The sequence below is a fragment of the Aotus nancymaae genome, unplaced genomic scaffold, assembly GCF_030222135.1.
Source record: "Aotus nancymaae isolate 86718 unplaced genomic scaffold, 86718_ANA_hifiasm-v0.15.2.pri h1tg000040l, whole genome shotgun sequence".
NCBI lineage: Eukaryota > Metazoa > Chordata > Mammalia > Primates > Aotidae > Aotus > Aotus nancymaae.
The window spans coordinates 116,896,541-116,910,931 of record NW_026988454.1 but is presented as its reverse complement, the minus strand read 5'-3'; the positions used below and the strand labels follow the sequence as shown (position 1 = coordinate 116,910,931).

Genomic DNA, 14,391 nt, shown 5'->3' with positions numbered 1-14,391 from the left:
CTGAGATTGCTAAGACCTATGATAAGAACGAATCGTCTATTCATGAAATCAGGAAAAAGGAAAAAGATTTTCTTGCTAGTTTTGCTGTCCCACTTCAAACTGCAAAAGTTACGACCACAATGCATGATAAGTACTTAGTGAAGGTGGAAAAGGCATTAAATTTGTGGAAGATATGAACAGAAATGTGTTCTAATTTATAGCAATCAGGTTTGGTACTATTTGCAGTTTAATGCATCCACTGGGGGTCTTGGAATGTATCCCCCACAGATAAGGAGAGACTACTGTATATACAATAACCAGTGGAATTTATCCCAGGCATGCAAGCCTGTTACAACATTTGTAAATCAATCAATGTAATCCACCCTGTCCACAGCCTAAAGATATTTATATGATCATATAAATTGATGCTAAAAAATCATTCAACACAATTCAACATCATTTCATGATTAAAAAAAAAAAAATTCTCAGCAAATGCTGGTTCTCACCTCTACTGTACTCATTGTGGACCTCAGCACTTATCACCCTTAAACAATGATATTCATTTTTATAGGTAATTTGAGTTCACTTCATTGTAGACTTTTTGTTCTTTTAAATAGGTAGAAAAAGTATTTATTGTATAATAAACCTTTAAAGTGGCAATATCATTGGCACCCTACTTCCCTTCATTCCTCCCTCACTCGCTCCCTCCTTCCCTCCTGGTTCAAGCCATTCCCTGCCTCAGCCTCCTGAGTAGCTGGGACTACAGGGGCACGCCACAATGCCCAGCTAATATTTTGTGTTTTTAGTAGAGATAGGGTTTCACCATGTTGGTCAGGATGGTCTCAATCTCCTGACCTTGTGATCTACCTGCTTCGGCATCCCAAAGTGCTGGGATTATAGGCATGAGCCACCAGATCTGGCCCACTGGCCCTTTCTTAGAAAGAACTTAAAAAATAAATAAATAAATGTGAGAGATCATTTAGTTTGTCTTATTTACCAAACAAATAAAATTATATGGGGCAAAAGCAAATTTTATGAGAAACACTAGTAAGTAAAATAAAATATTTCAGATAACTAATGTATCACTTAGTGTTCTTTATTTTTCTCCTTACCATCTTCATAAATCAAAAGGTTCTAAGTCTTAAATATAAAATAAAACCTTTAAGACAGTCTCTAAGATGAAAAATGTAATTTTTATATGAATATATTTCACGTTCATTTCAGTTCAACTAATAAAAAATGTTAATGTTCTCATCAATCCAAGATTTCAGAGAAACATGGTTCCCCTATTAAAAAAAACTAAGCCTCAAGGAAATTCATGAGCCAATCCTATTCACTGGACCAAACCTATAGAGGAAACCATAAGATGGGGTGTGAGTAAGGAGAACTGTAGTCGGTATTTATTTGAAAAGGTAAAGTAGGATTTCTGTATCAATCCCCAAGGCCAAAAGACCACCCAAGGACATTTTCACTGGTCAAAGCTTAGAAATCAAAGAGGAAGTCCTCACCACCAAAGAAAACAACACTCTTTCCAGTAAAATTTATTTGTGAAACAAACCAAGAGCCTTACCTTTGAGACCCCTTTTTTACAGAGGAATAGCACAATTGATTTTATTTTTATTGGAAAGCCATTAATAACCCCACGTTCCTTGATGTCCCAAGTTATATGTAACACAACTGGCCACTTTTAATAAGCATAGGATTCAGAACAGTTTCTGAAAAGTTACCACATAAAAATCCCTTTAAAAGCATAACAAAATTTAAACTTTTTAACTTATCTTCCCTTTGGAACTAGGCCAAAGGAATGTCCCACTGCATGCAGATCTAGGGCATCATTATTTTCATGAATGTTCTGCACAACAATATTCTGAAAGCTTTAATATATATTCCAAAGAAATAGATTCCATTACGAAAAGACTTCAACCATTGTGTTAAACTAATGAATTAGGTTTACTATAAAACTTGTTAAAGCTATAATATGCACTGCAACTCTCCAATTGATAATATATAGTATGAAATATTTCCCAAAATATGTGTCTAAGAAATAAAAATTTTATGGCAAAGAAGAAAAAACAACTATATATAGCTTGAAAAACATTCGAATTCTGTGAAATACAGTTTGAGAAATAGTATTTTAACTGCAAACTAAAATGGATGAGGAATTCTTGTTGGCCCAAAGAAATCAGTGGTTTCAATGCAAAGCTTCCCAAAGAAAGACACAACAAGAATAAGATAAACCAAAAACTTAACATTTAACTTTTACAAATGTTTTTACATATGTAAACTCTGTATACAGGCCAATTCTTTGTGCTGAAACTTATGTGGAAAAAAAAAATTATAGAAGACTTTGTTGGGTTATTCTCATTTACACCACTAAATTAAGTTCAGAGTAAACCCATAAGGTAGAATGAAAATAGATACTGAAAATTTAGACAGCTTATGAGGGAAGATTTTTAAAGTAAATATTTTAAGAAAATAAAAAGACAAGCCATAAACTGTCTTTGTAAAACATTTATCTGATCAAGGACTAGTATCTAAAATATACAAAGAACTCTTAAAATTCAACAGTAAGAAAATAAGAATCTCAAACATGAGTCCAAAGATCCAAACAGACACCTCACCAAAGAATGTACACACATGCCAAATAAGCACATGAAAAGATTATCAACATATGTCATTATGTTGCAAATTAAGCTAAACAATGAGCTACAACTACATACCTTTCAGAATGGCTAAAACCCAAAACAGTAACAATACCATATGCTGACAAAGGTGTGGAGCAACAGGAACTCTCAATCACTGCTGGTGGGAATGCAAAATGATTTGTCACTTTGGAAGATAATTTGATAGTCTCTTATAAAACTAATCATATTCTTACTACATGATCCAGCAATCAAATTCCTTGGTATTTACTCAAGGGAGTAAAAAGTGTGTGTCCACATACAAACCTACACACAAATGCTTATAGTGGTTTTATTTATAATTGCCAAAACTCATAAGCAACCAAGACGTCCTTCAATAGGTGAAAGGATAAAAAAAACTGTGGTATATCCATAAAATGAAACATTATTCAGCAATAAAAATAAATGAGCTACCAAGTCATGAAAAGACATGGAAGAACCTTAAATGTGCATTGGCAAGTAATAGAAGCCAATCTGAAAAGGCTATATACTATATGATTCCATCTATATGACATTCTAAAAAAGACAAAACTATCAAGACAATAAAAAGATCAGTGTTTGCCAGAAATTCAGAGGGAGGAAGGAGGAATAGGTAGAGCACAGAGGATTTTTAAGGCAATGGGACTATTCTGTATAATACCATATGGTGGATAAATGTCATTATACATCTGTCCAAACCCAGAGAATATGAAACACCAAGAGTGAATCCTAAACTATAAACTTTAGTGGATAACAATGTATCAATATTGGCTCATCAAATGTAATTAAAACTTAGGGGGAGGCAGGTAAGAATTTGGTACTTTCGGCTCAATTATTCTGTAAATATTAACTGCTCTTAAAAATAAAGCCTATAAAAATAAGATAAATGTGAGCACTTTAAGAGAGAAAAAATAATCTACATTGAAATTTTACAAAAATATTTTTATCAAATCACCAATTCCACATTAAGACCAATAACAAAGTATTTATGTCATTTCCCCCAGCAAAAGCAGAGAAGATATTATTTATTACCTCAGCACTTCTAGTGTCTGTTGCTTAAACAATTCAGGTCATGAGACTAAAAAATATTAATATACCTAGTTTCTTAAATTTATACAAACAAATTTTACACCCAATACAGGTCTTTAACATTTTATTTCAGTCTCCTCATATTTACTTACTTTACTGAGTAAATGGATGTCAGAGAAACTGCTATGTTGAAAAGGGCAACAGTAGTTCACTGAAAACTCTGCCACAGAAATAAGTCTTCCTTTCTGTTAGTCCAGTGCTCCCATTCTCTAAATCCCTTCAATTTAGATTTCTAGAAGTTGGTATTCCCAGTATACTTCTAATATATTTTGCAGGCAGTTATTCGAATTCTCTTAGTCATCTGATGAAAGGAGAAGTCAGGGTTCTCATGCTGGCATTATGGAACTGGTTGTAATATAGATTTTGGAGGGGGAAATAATCAGAGTTTATAGGGAAATACAATGCCTTCTGTTTATATAACATTTTGATTTATTAAAACAAAACTGTTTGAAAAAGCAAAAAGCTGATTAAACATAAGAATTATGTTCTTTGAAATGAATAATTTGAAAGAATGGTTAACTTGGGATCAGATGAATCTTGATTAGTTTAAAAGAACACATTGTAATTTATTTCAGCTTTAATTTTATGTTTTTAAAGAGTATGTTTATAACTCAAATAAGTCAGCCTAACAAGGACGAATAATTAGGTAATTTTTGGTGTTTCTCCTTAAATTTTATTAATAAGCTATTTAAATAAAGTGTTCCTAATCTTAGACCTAAGAAAAAATTTGCACACTTTATAAGTCTGTATCATATAATAAAGCATAAAGCATTCAACAGATTCATTAGTATTTCGAATCAAAGCAAAGTGGTTAACTCTGAGAATAAAAGGCACAGAGAACTTAACAACTTATTGATTATGACTCATCACACCACACTAAAGCAGGTCCCTACCACAAATAATTTAGCTACGACATATAGAGAAAATCAAAAATATAAAATTCTGTAAGGTTTAAGACACAAAAATAACTATGACTTCTAGTATTACAGATATAAAAAATGCAAAATTTTAAGAAAATGTGTCCAACTCTTTTGCTCTTTGAACCATTTTATAAAAAGGTTTTGTTATGACCAGGCCAAATTTTCTACAATCAGTGAAGTCACACCAGATTGTAACTTATATTAGGGATTAAATCCTAAAGATTATAATACGGAATTCTTAGAGTGAGCCCTCATACAGATAATCAACATCAGCTCTGTAAACTAACATAGAGCTTTTGAAATTTTAACTATTTTATCTATTTATATAAAATGTGTCTTAGTTTAAACACACATTGAACAGAGTATATATCAGTTCCACATTACAAATTTAAAATATCAGGTTATACACCTGGGTTTTCAGCTTCCTTTTTCAGTGGTTTCATTCATTAGAAATTAAAGACAACTTTTTGTTGATCATTATTAGCAGGTCTTTACATGGTCTATGTGGTTATTTCACAACTGACATGCTTTTATAACCAAGAGGATTCTGTCAAACTTTACATTTTATGGTATGCATTTAAAAAATAAAATGTACATTTTTTTCCATCATCCAAATAAGAAAATCATCTTATCTTTATTAAGTATATTTTAAGCATAACACATGTACCCCTGGTTTCACGAGAATCATGCTATATAGAACCTGGTTAAGAAGGGAAAAAAAAAAACAACTCTGAATTATACTTAAAAGTCTTGTTTGTAGTGTGGAGGAAGAAGAAAAACCATCTCTATTATACATCTACAATTATAAATTTTTTTTACTAAACCTATTGTTTACAACAAAATACAGAAATTATAAGTTTAAAGAATACTATTCAAGTGCCTGTTGTATTGATAACTGTTTTCTACCAAAAAGGAGCAGAGTAAAATTATCATTCAAACCTTATGACTAAATTGTTGAAGGAAAAATTATTTATTTTCTAATGGCTTCATAAGCACATGCAGCAAAACATTTTCGTTAAATATACACACATACGTATACAATCAAAAGCAGTTCTCCAAAGCAGCATCGAGGTTAATAAAAAATACATTAGTTCTAATAAAAATACACTATACACTATAGTTATATGCAACAAAAGAATGTAACTGCAATAGAAAAGAAAATAAACTGAACCTGCTGTGATATTTTTATTACTATCATTTAAATCAATACAACTTAAACCCAATCTAATCCTGAGCAGTATTCATCTAATCTCAGAATGCTTAAGAATTTTTACTCCAATAGGTCGACTACTATACTTTAGGCAAATTTATCTGTTTCCAGGATACCAAATCATAAAAGGTAAAACTCAAATGCTTTAACCACTGTGAAAAGACCTATAAATGGCAGTGTAATGTTTTTCAGTTGAAATCTATGAATCTAATTCTTGAGTGTTTGCAAATTTTCTGTAATATTTCTTGTATAAATTTTTATATCAATTAAAAACAATGAACTGGCAGCCAAAGGCTTTTTGTGGCAGCATAATGGAAAAGAGAAAGAGAAAGGACATGAGATGAGGCTAGCTTAATATAAAATAATGGCCAAGAGATGCTATGACATATTATAAAAAGGCTTCCTAATAACTGGAATAGAGAAAAGTCACAGGAAATTGTGTTATCTTACAGAAAAAGACAGCAATAATCAGAGCTTTCTTTCCAACCCAACCCCTTAGGAACAAAAGCCACCAACTGGGTACAGGTGTGTAGATTTTAATCCTCTCAGTCTATGGAATGGCTGGCTGGTGGGGCCAGAGGTATTCAGGAGCCCTTAAATTGTCTGCTGTCAAGAACAACCTTGTGCTTCTATATAAGAGTGGCCCTATGAATATTACCTTTTTCACTTGTGCCATAATATCAAAAGAATCACAAAGCACTGGGAAGACGTAACAAACTCTTAGACCACAGTAGTCACATTAATAAAGGGAATTTATTTTCAGGAGTTAAAAGTCTCTCACATCAAATTAAGGTTATTATTTTGATTGTGATATGATCGATTTGTTTTTCATTTCTAAATTTGTTTTGACTTAGTAGTTTCAACAGATTTAAATGCAATGAGCAATTGCTATCTAGGTTTTCATGCTTGTTCATATTTCAGTAACATCAGCAGAAAAATACTTGAAGTTAAAACCAGGATACATATGATTTATTTTCCTCTTTTAATACTATCTTCAGAACATATAAGGTGAAAAACAATTGGATTAGTGAGTCTTAGAGAAAACTAGTTTGAAACTCACTCAGGTCTGTAGTTACAAACTTTGTGATCCTGGACAAGTTACTTACATCAGTTTTCGTATTTGTAAGATGGGAATAATGACAGTTCTTATCTAAGGAAGGGGAAGATTCAATGCCTATAAAGTGTATATGCCAGTAGCTGGCATATAGTAACAAATATTTACAGGTTAGAAAAGAGAGCTGACACTAGCATGCTAAAAATATATTTCACATACATCAAAATATACTTTTAGTTTATCTAATCTACCATACATAAAGCAAAATGGAAATCTGACTTTATATCTATGATAATATTCGATCATTTTAAAAGGGGATGGGGCAGTTATATTGCTTTAGAAGTACTCCTACCATTCTAAAAATACTGTCCTGCAGCTGTTTAAAATTTATTTTTTTAGACCATAGCACCACTGTTTGGTTGTTTCCAATTTCTAAAACCACAAATAGTAAAAGTGTACTCAGTCTACTGCAAACATAAATAGCAAATGCACGCTTCAGCACTTTCTAAAGGATATGGAAATTGGCAACAAAAATGCAGTTCATGTTGAAAATTTACGACACCCCTGCCATATTTCTTCAGAAATACAATCAGGTAAAAATTAGGAAGATCTCTACCAGCTGGGTGGTATTTTTGTGTTTTTATACTTATATTTTCACTAACTGAAAGACTTTCATTATGCAACTTCTGGCACTTGATAAAATAGAGCAATAGTACCTTTGCTAAAACCACAGTTTCTTTGGTTATGTTTAGCATTACACAAACATCTTTCACCTTAGATATCCTTTTGCATTAGACTGTTTAATTTTAAACTGACTGAAGAGAATATCTTTTTTCAGAATATTATGCTTCCTGGATATCATTAAGCACAAGAATTGTATTTTCATGACTTCTCAAAGATCATGTGTGTGTGTTTCAATTATTAGGCATTTGGTTCTATAAAAATAGTGTGAAAACTACTGATAAAAGATGGGAATACAAAAATTATTCAAGAAAACATGGAGAAGACTGGCTTACAGTGCTGCTATATTATTTTTTTAAACCCTGTCTTTATAAAATATGTAGAAAGCCACAACATAGATTTACCATCTCTTCCTTGGTAAGGATACATCTAAAATAACACATCCTCAGCTTCTGATGAGGAGAAAAAAAAAATCCCTGTTGCATAAAATTAACATAAAAATCATTTTAATGCTAAATTCAACAGAGGAGAAAAAGTTTTGTTATTAGACATAATTCTTCAATACTTTTTTCTCATTTCAATATTAAAATTGCTACTGCTACACATTTAAATTGGTTTTAAGTATCAGTGATAGGAATATTTAAAGGTTATTTTTTAAATTTTTGATGCATTCAATAAAATTGTTCAATTAACATTGAATGAACAAATAGTCAAGTAAATGGAGAGAAAATGGCACTTGGTCATTTCAGATAATTTTTGTTTTTCATGAAATTTTTAAAATAAATGACTCAAAAACTGATGAACAATAGTTCATACTATGATCTAATAACCTAAATGATTTTTAAGAAAAATGAATCTACCAAGGAATTTTTAAGTGGCTCCTGTTTTACATGGTGTTTCCTCTTTATATGCATTGTTACCAAGTGCATTTTACCAACAAACATTTTTCAAAAATCATTTAAATATGTGCTTATTCAGCTGGATGAATACTTCATATGTCCCTTATATGTTTTTTAAAACCAATTTTAAAAAGTAAGAATTCAAATTGAAATATGCAATGTAACAAAATTAAGGTAAACTATGAGAAAGACAAAAATTTGGGGGTATTTGCAGGAAAAAAGTTGACTTTGTACCATTTTTTAGTTTACTTAAATAAGAAGATAAAGAGTGTAAAACCATTATGCATTGTATTTTTAGGCCCCACATGTATTGAGACCTAAAAATACAATGCATAATGGTTTTAACCCATATCTTTTAATAAGCATCTGATTTTGTTAGATAATTGCTTTTCTTTGAATTTACAAAGTGTAAAGTGAATCCAACTGCCAAATTAATCACACACAAAAAACAAATTACATACAACTTAAGAAACATAAAGCTGTATTTCTCATTTGCAGTTAGCATCTATTCAGACTGTAAACTTATAAAAGCATTCAGATTTCTTCCTACTTTGAATACTGTTTCATAACACAAACTTGATAATGTTCCACCACTGCATTTCTAGAGATGATTATCTAAAAATCTCTCAAAGTTCTCAATTTATCTTTTGGTCTGCTGAACAAGATATTATCTGAAATGTTATATGCTTTGAATTGCCCATTTTTTTTACTTCAAAATGATACTTAATCATATTTTCCTAAAATAAGAGCTGGTCTAATCAATATGAAAGCCTGGCAGGAACAAAATAATATTTTTAAAATAGCTTTTCAAAATAGGAATACATATTCTAGTGATACAGTTTTCTGACATGAAACAGGATCACTTTTACAAATATTGAGTGTCATTTTGTATTCAGCATCGGCAGAAAAAAAAAATAAAGGTATAAACGTCTAACTCATTTGCTGTAAGTTCTGAGATGGAAATATTGAATTAAACACTGGTGGCTCATGGAACATACAAGCCTTGCAATTTAAAACTAGAAACTTTCCTCCTAATACTTTATAGTATCTTTTGGTTAAAATATCTTTTTTCTTAATTAACCATGAGAAAATACAGAGAAGGAAAAGAATCAGTCCCAATAATTTGCTGAAAATTTCACTTGTGAAAACAAATCAACTTTCAGAACTTGGGGATAGCCATATAACAATGAATCAACATCTCATCTTTAACAGTAGCATACTTAAAAGAATTTCCCTTTTTAACTTAAGTTTATTTTTTAAGAATATTAGTATGATTCAGGGTTATTTATAACAGGTAAAATGAGTGGCTTTTGACTAAACTGCTATATCTTTTTAATTCTATATACACAGTGCTTGAGTTACTCTGAGTTAAGTCACACTACCTGAAGTTACATCATTTGGAACACCAATATCTTAATTATTACCATGAAATAGTTACCTATTGTTTTTAAATAAACATACTTATTTTAAGCTTTGAATAACATAAAACTAAGTCATGTAATTAAGGATATAGAAAAATGCAACAGAATAGCTACCTAACAGACCAATTACAACATTTTACTTCCCATACTGTTACTTTACAAATATTTGTATTATTTTACAACATTTTAAAATCTTAAGACTAGAAATAATTACATCTTTTACTAGTGCTAATAAGGGCTGTTGTCACATTTAAAGACACAGTATCTTTAAAATTAGAAATGCATACAATTTTATACTTCAAAATTTATTAATTCAAAGAATAAAATACACCTATTTCTTAAAAATTATATTTAAAATACTTTTGTTGCATTGGATTAAATGTATATATGTGATTAATGAATGCTTCTAACATAAAGAATTAAGTCTATTTTTCCATGCCAGAAAACAACAATTCAGCTTTTTCTTTTCTATTTTTTTTGAGATGGAGTCTCACTCTGTCACCTAGGATGGAGTACAGTGGCGCCACCTTGGCTCATTGCAACCTCCGCCTCCCAGGTTTAAGCAATTCTCCTGCCTTAGCCTCCTGAGTAGCTGGGATTACAAGCACCTGTCACCACATCCAACTAATTTTGTATTTTTAGTAAAGACGGGGTTTCACCATGTTGGTCAGGCAGGTCTCAAACTCCTAACCTCATGATCTGCCAGCCTTGGCCACCCAAAGTGCTGGAATTACAGGCGTGAGTCACCATGCCAGGCTTAATTCAGCTTAATTTTTAACTATCTTATTATACCATTCTGAACTTAAATTACATACAAATAATGTAACCTGAGATCTACTCTGGTCACCTGAGGAATTACAATTAAAGCATGAATCTCCACAATTCTGCAGCACCATAAGTAATTTTATGAAAAAAATATTTTTTGCATATTTATTCTTTAAATCCATTACGATCATTTCCTGAGATTCTTATACTGAAAAAAAAAGTCATTCATTTTAGAATAAAAATTATAGCAAAAATACTTGGTCATCCAATAGACTATTTTTCCTACGTTATGGTCAGGCAACCAAACCCACCAAATATAGAAGATTGACATTTGTAGGTAATTCAATAGTCAGATGATAATTCTTCAGTAGTTTCTCAGTAGCATAATTTATCACATTACTTGAAACCACTGTTAAACCTGTAACACATTTTCTGTTTCTCTGTGGGTATTTTTTTTCTATATTTAACCCTAAAAGGAATCTTTTATCTGACAGCAGTACAAAAGCCTTCATAATTCAGAAATGTTTTCCTTTTTGCAATACATGACTTTGAACTCAGATTTTTCAAAGATTAAACATTATGTTTCTTTAAGACTGGAGTCTTATTTATATGAGTCTGTGGCTTAACTGACAAGAATTTTTCTGTTCCAGGGAAAGTCAGTCAGTTTGTAACTGAAATACCATAATCTAGCTTCCATCCATATAAACATCTACAAAGACTCACTCAGTCAAATGTTATATGCCCCATCAATGAAATCAGAGAATGTAAGAATCATTATTCTATATGACAAAGAAACATATTCTGTATGACAGAGAAAAATGAAAAGCAAAATGATGAAAGAAAATAAGACATTTATAATTTTAAAAATTAATTAGTAACAATATATACTAAGTGTAAATATTTATGTTAACATTTCCTATTCAATTCTACGAATACTTAATAAACCTAAAATGTGAACATAGTGAGTGCCATATTTATATGTTCTCTAACTGTATTATCATACAAAATATTGTTCGTATAAATGCCATACATATTTTATTGTCTATTTCTAATAAGTTACCATTAAATGAAAGTTAAATTTTTCAATTTTAAATGAAAACAGGTATGAATTATTACATTAATGAAAAATTAACCCACGATCAAAATGTCCAAAGTATATCCCATTTTGATGCAGTTTTTAAAAATTTAACAAACAAGATCCTAAAATTTCCTATTTTTTAGGTGCAGCTGGTAAAAAACTAACAGATATCATATGCTAATAGTACTTCTGATGTGCACAGTACTGTTTGTAAGCACTTTACATTTTTGAACCTTAATGCTCAAAACACCTTTCACTTTATAAACTGAAAAATTAAGCTCATAGGGGTTAAGTAGCTTACCAAAAGTCACACAGTTATTAGGTGACAGACAGTTTGGTTCCAAAGTTCATTCTCTTTAGGCCTACCCTGATAAGCATCACTGTAATATAAGATTTTTTAAAATATGAAAGAAAAAAAGGTGGTATTCACTGACATAATGCCTAGAACAAATTTATGTCAAATATTCCTATTTGAGGATGCTACAATTAACTTTACATAAATTATCATACTGGTAATAAAATGTACCCTATTTGTTATCATTTTCATTCAAAGTAACAAAATCAATGTTTATCTCTTATCAGTTTGAATTAAACAGTCGTGTACAGATATACACATAAGCACATATGTATTACTTCCTTATGGGAACAATACAAAGAATTCAATATGAATCAATACTAAAATCAAACATAAAAATATTTTCTGATGATTAGTAACTTATATAATAAAATAATTAAGTATATATGTTAGCCTGCATTTCCTTAACCAAAATTTCAATATTTAACTTTAAATGAATGATACAGATAACAATCATTCATCTTATTTGAAATGTGAACTAAGTTACCCTTTTAACTGTCTCAGTTTTTAAAGTTCAGGGTAATCCTAGAGTTTAACATATGAATTGGTAAATGCAAATAATCTCATGCTGCAACTTGCCAACTTAAAATGCAAGAATTCATTTCTAATTGCTTGGTTTATTGCTCACTCAGAAAATTTTATTTCTTTTTCAGTGAATACTGTTTCACATTTGGTAAAACACAGGAAATCACACCACCAATGGAATGCGATTATCTATAATGAGAGTTAGTTATTCCATATTCTCATTTTTAAAAATAAATTAATATATCAACACGCTCTGTAAAATTTATATAAACTTAAAAATACTAGCTAGCTGAAAGTGGAAAAAAACATAATCGGAATAATTTCATAACATGCATAATCATTCTTCACAGAATTTTTATTACCCAGTATGGAATGGATTATAGTAAATGTATTTCACACATGCTGTTTCTTATTCAAAAGGAAACACAGAATAGGATAGAGAGAAGTTGCAGTCAAATCTTCATTGAAATCCAACAGTCATGGACGCCACTGTAACTGAACGACATTTCCAAACAGAAGACATTTCCAAACAGATAGCTGTGGACCTCATTTTCGTTTAAAATAATATGTCTTTCACATTTGTTCCAACTGAAACATTTGGGTTCTTAAAATTTACCAAACTGCCTTATGTTTACTTTTCAAAATATTATAGTTTTATATTGTTTTGCTTTAATTTTCAACTAGTTAAGCTCATAAAATGTACATTTTCAAATTATGTTAACATTTTAAAAAGTAGTAGAATATTCACAACTAATCAACATTTTACATCTGTGATTTCCAAAGTTTGGAAACCTCAATTGGTTTTCATTGACTCAATCAACTTCTTAAAATGGTACAAATCGTATATTTTGCCATTATAATATTAAGGTGACTTAATTTTTATCTTTACTTCAAATATCTTCCAAAATAAGAAATCCAGTTCTCAAAATCAGTCATCAAAAGTAATACTGTTAATTTTCAATATTTCACTTTTTTGATACACTCAATAATTAGAAATTAAAAATAAATCATGCCCTATTTAAACATTATCTTCATAAGAATATTCTAATAATGATGATACCTTCCTTGAGACATTTACAAAATTATAAAATTGCAGGTAATTATGAAATGGTTTAAAATAAATTTCAGATCCAGAATATAAAAATGTATACAAGAAGAAAAGAAAACAGAAAAAGGAAAGCAATGAAGGCTTTACATACTTGTTGGTAAAACACTTAAAACTACTGCAACAAAAATTTAGGATTACTTTTTATTTAACAGTATATTCAAAAGCATTTACAAAGTTAATAACAACTTAATCAGATTGCTTTTACTCAATGATCTTTTGTATAATGTAGTCAAATGTCCCATTTAGGAAGTCTGCCTAAATAACTGTATCCATAAACCTTTTCTAGTCATTAATATTAAAAAAACCTTGTATATTATTACCACTCATCCTATCAAAATCTCTGTTTTGAAATATATTTGTCATTCCATTTGGAGCATTAACCTAAAACAGACAAAAAATGTTTATCAATATTATAAATCTGACATTTATAAATAATATTCAATTCCATGTAATGAACTAAAGAGAAGGATGTAACAGAGGTAATACTTACAAATTTTACACTGACTTTCAGGTGCAGATACTCATAATGTAGAAATAAATTACAATATAAAATTGGAGAAATCCTACAAATGTGTGTACATATATATAAAAATAACTAGAGATCATAGAGAAGCATCAAATACAAGAGAGTAAGGTACAGATTACAC

At 30.2% G+C, this 14,391-nt stretch overlaps 1 protein-coding gene across 7 annotated transcripts in view; it reads right to left on the bottom strand.

Annotated features, from left to right (window-relative positions):
• SUPT3H (SPT3 homolog, SAGA and STAGA complex component) overlaps positions 1–14,391 on the bottom strand; it is a 513,545-nt gene that overhangs the window by 351,824 nt on the left and 147,330 nt on the right. The window contains exon 1 of one of the 7 annotated variants that reach the window (XM_064361004.1): positions 3,821–3,919. The exons of the other annotated variants lie outside the window; for them this stretch is intronic. The gene's annotated coding sequence lies outside the window, so the exon portion shown is untranslated. Of the gene's footprint in view, positions 1–3,820; positions 3,920–14,391 lie in introns of those variants that run through there. 7 annotated transcript variants of the gene reach the window in all.